The sequence below is a fragment of the Orycteropus afer genome, unplaced genomic scaffold (genome assembly GCF_000298275.1).
Source record: "Orycteropus afer afer isolate SDZICR_OR568_19922 unplaced genomic scaffold, OryAfe1.0 scaffold00061, whole genome shotgun sequence".
Classification (NCBI taxonomy): domain Eukaryota; kingdom Metazoa; phylum Chordata; class Mammalia; order Tubulidentata; family Orycteropodidae; genus Orycteropus; species Orycteropus afer.
The window spans coordinates 2,447,059-2,454,728 of NW_006921648.1; positions in this window are offsets into that span (position 1 = coordinate 2,447,059).

Here is a 7,670-nt window from a genome sequence, read left to right on the forward strand (position 1 = left end):
GGCTATTGGTTATTATTTTTATTTTAAACTGTCACCTTTTAAAAAGATTAAATGATGATGAAAACTTTTTTTTTTTTACCATCTTCAGTGTTGTCATTCATTAGCGTAAAACCCATATTTCCGTCTGGTGTCATTTTCCTTCCACCTGCAGAACTTCTAAGAAGATGTCTCACAGTACGTTGGAAACCAAGAAGCCCGAGGTGCCTGCCATGGGGTCTGTTCTCACTCGTGGCGGCCCCTTGGGTTTCAGAGTAGAGCGTGCCCAGAGGTCTCTGGTGGCTAAGACCTTTTGGGACTACTTCTCCAGGCCTTTCTGTCAAGGGGCTTCTGGGAGGGTTCGAGCTGCCGACTTGTCTGTCAGTTAGTAGCCGGCACTAACTGCTTGCACCACCCGGGGACTCCAGTCTGTGCCTGCTAGCTGCTCCCTCTCTTTGTTTGCTTGAAGAAGTTGACTTTGCCTTCATTTTTCAAAGATATGTTTGCTGGGTACAAAGAAGTCTGGTTGGCAGTTTGCTTCCCTCTCGGCGCTTTCAGGAGCCTGTCCTGTGCCAGCGCTTTCAGCGTTTTAAAGCCGCCGTGCCCCTGGGTGCTGCCTCGCGGCCGAGTCTCTCAACACTCTCGCCTTCCTTTCTCTGTACCTCGTGTGCCTTTTGATCTGGAGGCTTTTGAGATGTTTCTCTTTAGTGCTGGTGTCCGCGGTTGGGTACCGTGCACCCTGGTGTGACTGCCTTGACGTTGGTTCTGCTTGGGTTTTAGCAAGCTTGTTGGCTTTGTGAATTTATAGTTTTCATCATATTTGGGAAAATTTGTTTTCTTGTATCTTCAGGTATTTTTCTGTGTTCATCCCTCTATTTTTTCTGGAGCTCCAGTTGGATGATGGGTACTTTTGGACACGGCATTTCATTATTTCTGTTCAGGCCTTTTTTATTTATTTTTTTAATCTCTGTGTTTTATTTGCATAGTTTCTATTGCTGAGTCTTCAAATTCACTTTTTTTTTCCTTCATCAGTCATATCACTCCAACCCAGTGTAGTCTTTCATTTTAGACACCATGTTCACTGTCTCTAGATGTTCCCACTGGATGAGCTCATAGCTTCCATTTCCCTCTTCGTTAGGTCCATGTTTTCCTCTTTGTTGGTGTGTGCTGTTGATTCCATTCCAACTCAGTGATCCTACAGATCAGGGTAGAACTGCCCCTTAGGCTTACAAGGCTGTCATCTGTTTAAAAAACTTTTTATTGTGATTTGGGTGGAATTTTACAAAGCAGGTTAATTTTACATTCAGTTCATACACGTTTTGTGACGCTGGTTACGCTCCCTGCCTGTAACAGCTCTCCTCCCCACGGGTGCCCCTTCCTGTGTGCTCGCCGGTGTGTCCCGGCCTCCCTGCCTCCTGTGCAGATGGCTGTGCTCCGATCGCCTGTGCTTGACTGTCGTGAGGAGCAGTCTAGGGCATCGCCCTGGAGCGGGTGTGCTCCTAGGCCTGTCTTGTTCGGCTGAGAGTTAAGCCACAGAATGAGTCCAGTTCCAGGCCAGAAGGGTGACTCGGGGCCACAGTCGCAGGGGTTTCACCCATCTCTGTCAGACCAGTAAGCCTGGTATTTTTTGTTTTTGAATTTTGTTGCACATTTTTTCTTCACTCTGTCTAGCATCTCCAATATTGATCCCTTTCTGAATGGTTGGCATTGGTAGCCAAGCACCATCTAGTTCTGATCACAGGGTCCGTTAGTCCCTTGGACTAATTGTTTCCATGTGTCTTTGGTTTTCTTTACTGTTCTTTGCTCGGACAAGGAGAGACCAACTGTTGCATCTAGATGGCTGCTTGCGAGCTTTGAAGACCCCAGTCGCTGCTCACCAAAGTAGGACGTGGAGCCGTGTTTGTGTGTAGCGTGTCATGCCAGTTGATCTTGCTGTCCTGTGACCATGGTCCCGAGCCCACAGGCCCCGTGGCTCACTCCTGTGGGGTAATCTGTGATCTCTCAGGAAGCAGTTTGCCACGTCTTTTTTCCATGGATCGTTCGAACCACCCACCTTTCCGTCAACAGCTGAGCCTGACCACGCCCCATGGCTCTCCCTCTCTCCCTCTGCCCGTTTGACCAGGTGACGCCTGTTCACACAGCCCTTTGATGGCCCCTGTCTGCTTGTCTGTGTCGCTTCTAGGCCACTTTGTGTTGATTGGCTTTTCCCATGGTCACAGGTCATGTGTAGTTTTGCAGGACTGATCCTTATTGCCTCTCAAGCCCAGATTGGCTCTTGGTTGCGGCTTGTGGTCTTGTAGTGTATCTCCCCGGCCGGCCTGCCCCGTGGTGATGTTTGTCAGTGGAGGTGCTGGAGGGACACTGGAGGAGAAGGGGGCAGGCCTGGGTCTGCTGTGTGTAGGAGCCTTTGCTCCTGCAGCTGCCGCTGACATGTGGGACCCACCGGCGCTCGCTCACTGCAGCGACTGTCAGGCACCGTCGCAGGGCTTCCCAGCTGCTTACCTAGCAGCACACCCACCGCTGTGGCTCTTGGCGCCTCACGCACATCTGGGAAGGGTCTGTGCCTGCCCAAGGGTCTGTGTGCTGCCTCCAACCAGCCAGTGTCCCAGCTGACCCCCAGCAAGCCCCCTGGCACCCCACGCAGAGCCGCCCAGCTAACTGTTGGCCCCCCAGCCTTGGCTGGACACCCCAGTGAACTTGGGCTGCAGTCCAGTGAGAGCTGAACCCCTTAGCCCTGGGTGTTCTTCAGAGCTGTCTTTTATTCCCTCTTACTAATTCCCTGCAGATACTTCAGAGTTGTTTATATTAGAGCTTTCTGGTTCTGAGTACCACGTACGTTCTGTCTCCTGGTTGGCCCTCGACTGATACACCGGCTGGTTTTTTAGTGGATGCTGGATGTTGTAAGCTTTATGCTGGCTGCTGGAGATGGTTCGTTTCCTTTTAAGTAGCTTTGGGCTTTGCCCTGGCACAGAGTTGAGTTACTGGGAATCACTCTCGCCCTCTGCAGGCTTACCTTGAAGCTGTGAGCTCAGAGCTGCCTACAGGCATTAATGAAGGCAGTGCCCTTCTGAAGAGTCGACCCACTGCCCTGAATTTGGGGGCTTTCCCTGTGGCTGTGGGAACACAGCAGGTCTGTCCCCGTGTGATCTCCCAGTGTGTCCCTGTGTAAGCCTCCACTCTGTCCTCTAGGGGCGCTGTGGGTCAGAATCGATTCCATGGCAGTGGGTGTGGTTTGGGCTTTGCTTCTGTGAAGACTGACAGCCTGGGAGACCCTGTGGGCAGCTCCACTCTGTTGTGCAGGGTCGACTTGATGGCAGCGGGTTCCTCAGTCTTGGATGGTTGTTCAGATGAATGAATGAATAAAGGAATGACTGGGCGTTGGGCACGTGATGTTTTAGGCAGGTGCTTCTGCTCGGCTGGCTGACAATACTGCCTGTTTGCTCCTCTGCTCTCGAACAGTTACGGCAAGAACGCGAACAAGCGGGATGGAGATGGCTGTGTGTTGGGAGCAGTCGGCTCTCAGCCCCGTGTGCTCTGGGGGTGACTGCTTCCTGTGGCCACGTCATTGGTGGTTGGCCTCCAAAGATCAGTGCCCTGTGTGTCCAGGTGAAGAACCACCCAAAGAAGAAAAGCCCCAGGTCCCCATGGACCTTGATGGCCCCACAGCCTCCCTGCTGCACAGTCCAGGCTGACAGGACAGGCCTGACGAGGCCATCTATCTCCGGCTACTCTGGCTTCGGGTCAGCAGAGGACAAGAGGGGAGAGCTGACTGGACTCCCTTCCCAGGCCAGGCCAGCTGCTCCTCCTGAGTGCCCCCCCCGCCCTCTGTGGCCTCAGTTGAGTGGGGGTTCCTGGGCCCACAGTACTGCCCTCAGGGAGGGGCTGCAGGATGCCAGGTGAGTGGCCTGTGCTTCCAGGGCAGGCGAAGCGTGACGGGAGGCTGGCATGGCACTGGGCCCTGTTGTCAGCCCTGAGACGTGACATCGCCGCCCAGAGCTCTGCTGGTGCGTGGACTTCTCTGTAGCTACCCTTCCTGAGCCCCTTGACACTGCTGAGCCCCTATCATCTGAGCTTCCCACGACAGAGCCCCCACACCAGCCAGGGCCCCACCCCCTGGCAGAGAGTTGAGCTCCAGAGGTTAGAGCCCGTGGTCCCCACGGTGATGGGAGGGTTGGACTCCGGCCTGAGACTCCGGTTAGAGCATCCATGTGGCTGCAGCCGTCTAGAGGTTCCTGCGTGGGCTCGGGCAGCGGATGACGGCAGGGTGCCCTGCTTCCCCACAGACACCAGCCACTCTAGGATCTGCCGTCCGGTGACCCTCAGCCTTGCTCCTGGGCCCCTGGCAGGGCTGTGTCGGGCTGACTTGTCCGCTTCTGGTGACGCCCATCTCAGTGCTGCCCTGACTGATGCCTTGGCCCCCAGGAGACCCCTGCATTACAGACCATACCTTAGCACCCGCTGGAGCCTGTTCTTCACTCCCCCAGGTGGCTCACCTTGAGGTCCCCTTGTTGTTGTTGTTGTTATGTGCCGTCGAGTCGGCCCCGACTCATAGTGACCCCTCCTTGGTTTCCGAGGCAGTATCACTACAGAAGTAGGATTGCCCAACCTTCCTTCCGAGGAGTGACTGGTGGGTTTGAACCGCCAGCCGTCTGGTTAGCAGGCAAGTGTCTTAGCCACTATGCTACCAGAGCTCCTTGAGGTCCCCTTAGGAGTTGTTATTCGCCATAGAGTTGGACCCTACTCATAGCGACCCCTCCTTGGGTTTCTGAGGCAATATCACTCCGGAAGTAGATTGCCCAGTCTTCCTTCTGAGGAGTGGATAGTGGGTTTGAACCTCCAGCCTTCTGGTTAGCAGTCAAGTGCCTTAGGCACTATGCTACCAGAGCTCCCCTTAGGAGTAGCCCATCTTAAATGGGGGACACAGAGCCAGTGTAAGGGGGGAGGGCGTCTGAAGTTGTCTGTACAGAGCACCTGCCTGCACAAGTCCTCTCCAGCCTGTTGGGAGCACCTGCTGGGCCGGGCCTGGTTCTGGGGCTGCCACCTGAGCCATGGTTCCCATGGAGCATGTTGTGTGGGGTGGGACTGATCAGAATAAGTATTTTTTGCTGTTGTCAGAGGGGTCACATGTGAGCAGAATAAAGGAGCCAGAGAAGGAAGTGGGCAGGGGTGCCACCTGGATAGAATGTGGTGACGAGGCGCAGGGAGGGACGGATGGAGCAGAGATGCAGCACTCTGGTCGGGGAATGGTGCAAAGGCCCGTTTGGAAAATGTGCTTGAAACTGTCCATGGGAAACAAGCTGAACAGTGTGTGGATGGCCCCCGTGGCCAGGCCTGGGCAGTTACATGCCGTTCTTGTCAGGAACCAGGACTGTCCACCTGGCCCAGAGGGCAGAGTCCCCAGAGACACCTCCGGAGCAGGCAGGCGGCAGGAGCAGGCGCATGCCGAGGACAGATGCTCCTGGTCTCTGAGGAGCAGCACACTGGGCTTCTGAGGGGGCTTGTCACCTGGCACTGTCACTTTCAGAGCTAGGTGACAAGGACATCGGCTCTTGGCTAGGAACCTTGGAAGTGGATTGATCTTTTCAAGGACAGTGAGCCAGCTTAGCACTGGCTCTGCCCCTGCCCTCTGCTATTGCCCAGGGGCAGGGCCGGAGCCCCTCTGGAGGGACTGTTAGCCAGAACCTCTGCAGTTTTCTCCTGCCCAGTGCCTCACATTGGGTCAAAACCAGCGAGGATGACAGAAACAGGACCACGAGGAAAAGGGTGATGAAAATAGACGACGGCAGGCTAAGACACTGGGATTACCAGACGTGGACTTAAAGTTTTAACTGTGATTAATAAGGAAATGGACGGGATGGAGGATTTCACTGAGTATTTCATGAGTATTCTAAAGCAGAAACATGGTAACTGGAAGGAAACTCCAGTTGGTGGGCTCCACAGCCGACTAGACACAGCTGGAGAGAGGATTTGTGAGCTGGAAGATAGGTCAGTGGGAAGTCGCCCTGCACGCACAGGGCACAGCCGTGCTGCGGTGGCTGACCTGCCTTCCCTGAGACCCTCAGCCCCACCCACCCCTCTGTGGACCCCCAGCTCTGGGCGGGGAGTGGGTGCTGCCGACGTGGACCCCCAGCTCTGGGCGGGGAGTGGGTGCTGCCTGTTGGATGGCTTTGGAATGAGCAGTCTGGGGAACCCGTCTTGTGGGAAGCATTTGGGAGTCTGTTTTCCCGTCTTGTGGGAAGCATGACTCGCACGTTGGGAGTCTGTTTTCCTGCCCAATGAGTAGTTTGTGGCCCTGGGTCCGTCTGCTGTTGCCGGTTCACCATGAGGACCTGTGCTCCTGTGTCCCCTGCAGCCTCAGGCCAAGGGCATGGTCGCCTCAGCGTGGGCCTCAGGAGGTGCCGTTTCACGTGCTGCTCTCCTGGGGGCAGAGTGCTGTGAGCAGCGTCAGGAGGCAGACCCCTGGGCCTGCCCGTGATGGGCAGAGGGTGTGAGGCCTGGCTCTTGCCCAGCCTCGTGCCATGGGTTCAGATGCCGACTGTCCTGAGCGAGGGACACAGACGTGGTGGGGACACAGTGCTGGATCTGCTGAACAGACGGACTGTGGCGGGTTTCTGATCCTTGCAGCTCAGATGCTGCTTGTTGGGAGGAATTTTCCATCCTGGTTAATGGTTTCTGGAGCCAGGTCACATGCCAGGGCCAGGTGCCGAGGTGGTAGCCGCTCACCTGCTCGGGTCCCCTGACGTGGATTCAAGCAAGGTCACCACAGAGACACTGCTCCTTTACCTGGAGGTAAGGAGAGAAGACCCTTTGTCCCCCAGAGTCCCTCTGGGGGGGTCAGTGAGCCTCTCCCGAAGGCAGAGCCAGTGGCCCTGTGGGTGTGGGCCGCAGCAGTCCCTGGCCATCGGGCTTCTGCCCAGCTCCAGGCCCAGAGGCCGTCGGGTGCTACGGTGACTCCTGTGTTGCAGGGAGGCAGGTGGGCGCTTCTCTGGAGGGTCAGCAGGGGGGGTGGGGGGGCAGGAGCAGGTCCGGGCCCAGCTGTGTCTGCTGCGACATCGCGAGTGCCCACCACACCCCCCGCTCTGCTTTGCAGGGGGGCCGCTCACAGGGCTGGGGCTGGGGTTGAGGCCACAGCCTCTGAATGAGCTCGGGAGCAGAGACGGCAGCAGTGAGGACTGTGGGAGAGCGGCCTTGGCATGACCACAGTGACGGGACAGGGCAGAGGACACCTCCCTGAAGCCGAGAGACAACAGCCAGCTCTCAGGGAGTGGGGGCCCTGGCAGCCCGTGTGAGCCCTGGGCTTGTCTGAAGGACAGTAAGGAACTGGTGACAGATTGTGAGCCAGGGACAACATGACTGGATGGTGGCTGCAGAGCCGGAGAGGAGGGCAGACCCAGAATGGGTGGGGTGGGGCTGGGGGAGTGCAGGGATGTTTCTGGGAACCCGGCGCAGCCCTGGGCTCCCCTTGACACCAAGCTTCCCAGCCACTTTGTATCAGGTGCTAATTTGGTACATACACTGGAGGCAGGTTTGGTGTCAGTCCATACCTGTTGGTCAGTCTGTGATGCTGGTGGCTCGGGTGTGGCTGTGATGTTGGGAGCTGTGTGGCCAGTGTCCACGTCCATCAGGGCCCCATGGAGGCAGGCGGCTGTGATGCTGGGAGCCGTGTGGCCAGTGTCCACGTCCATCAGGGCCCC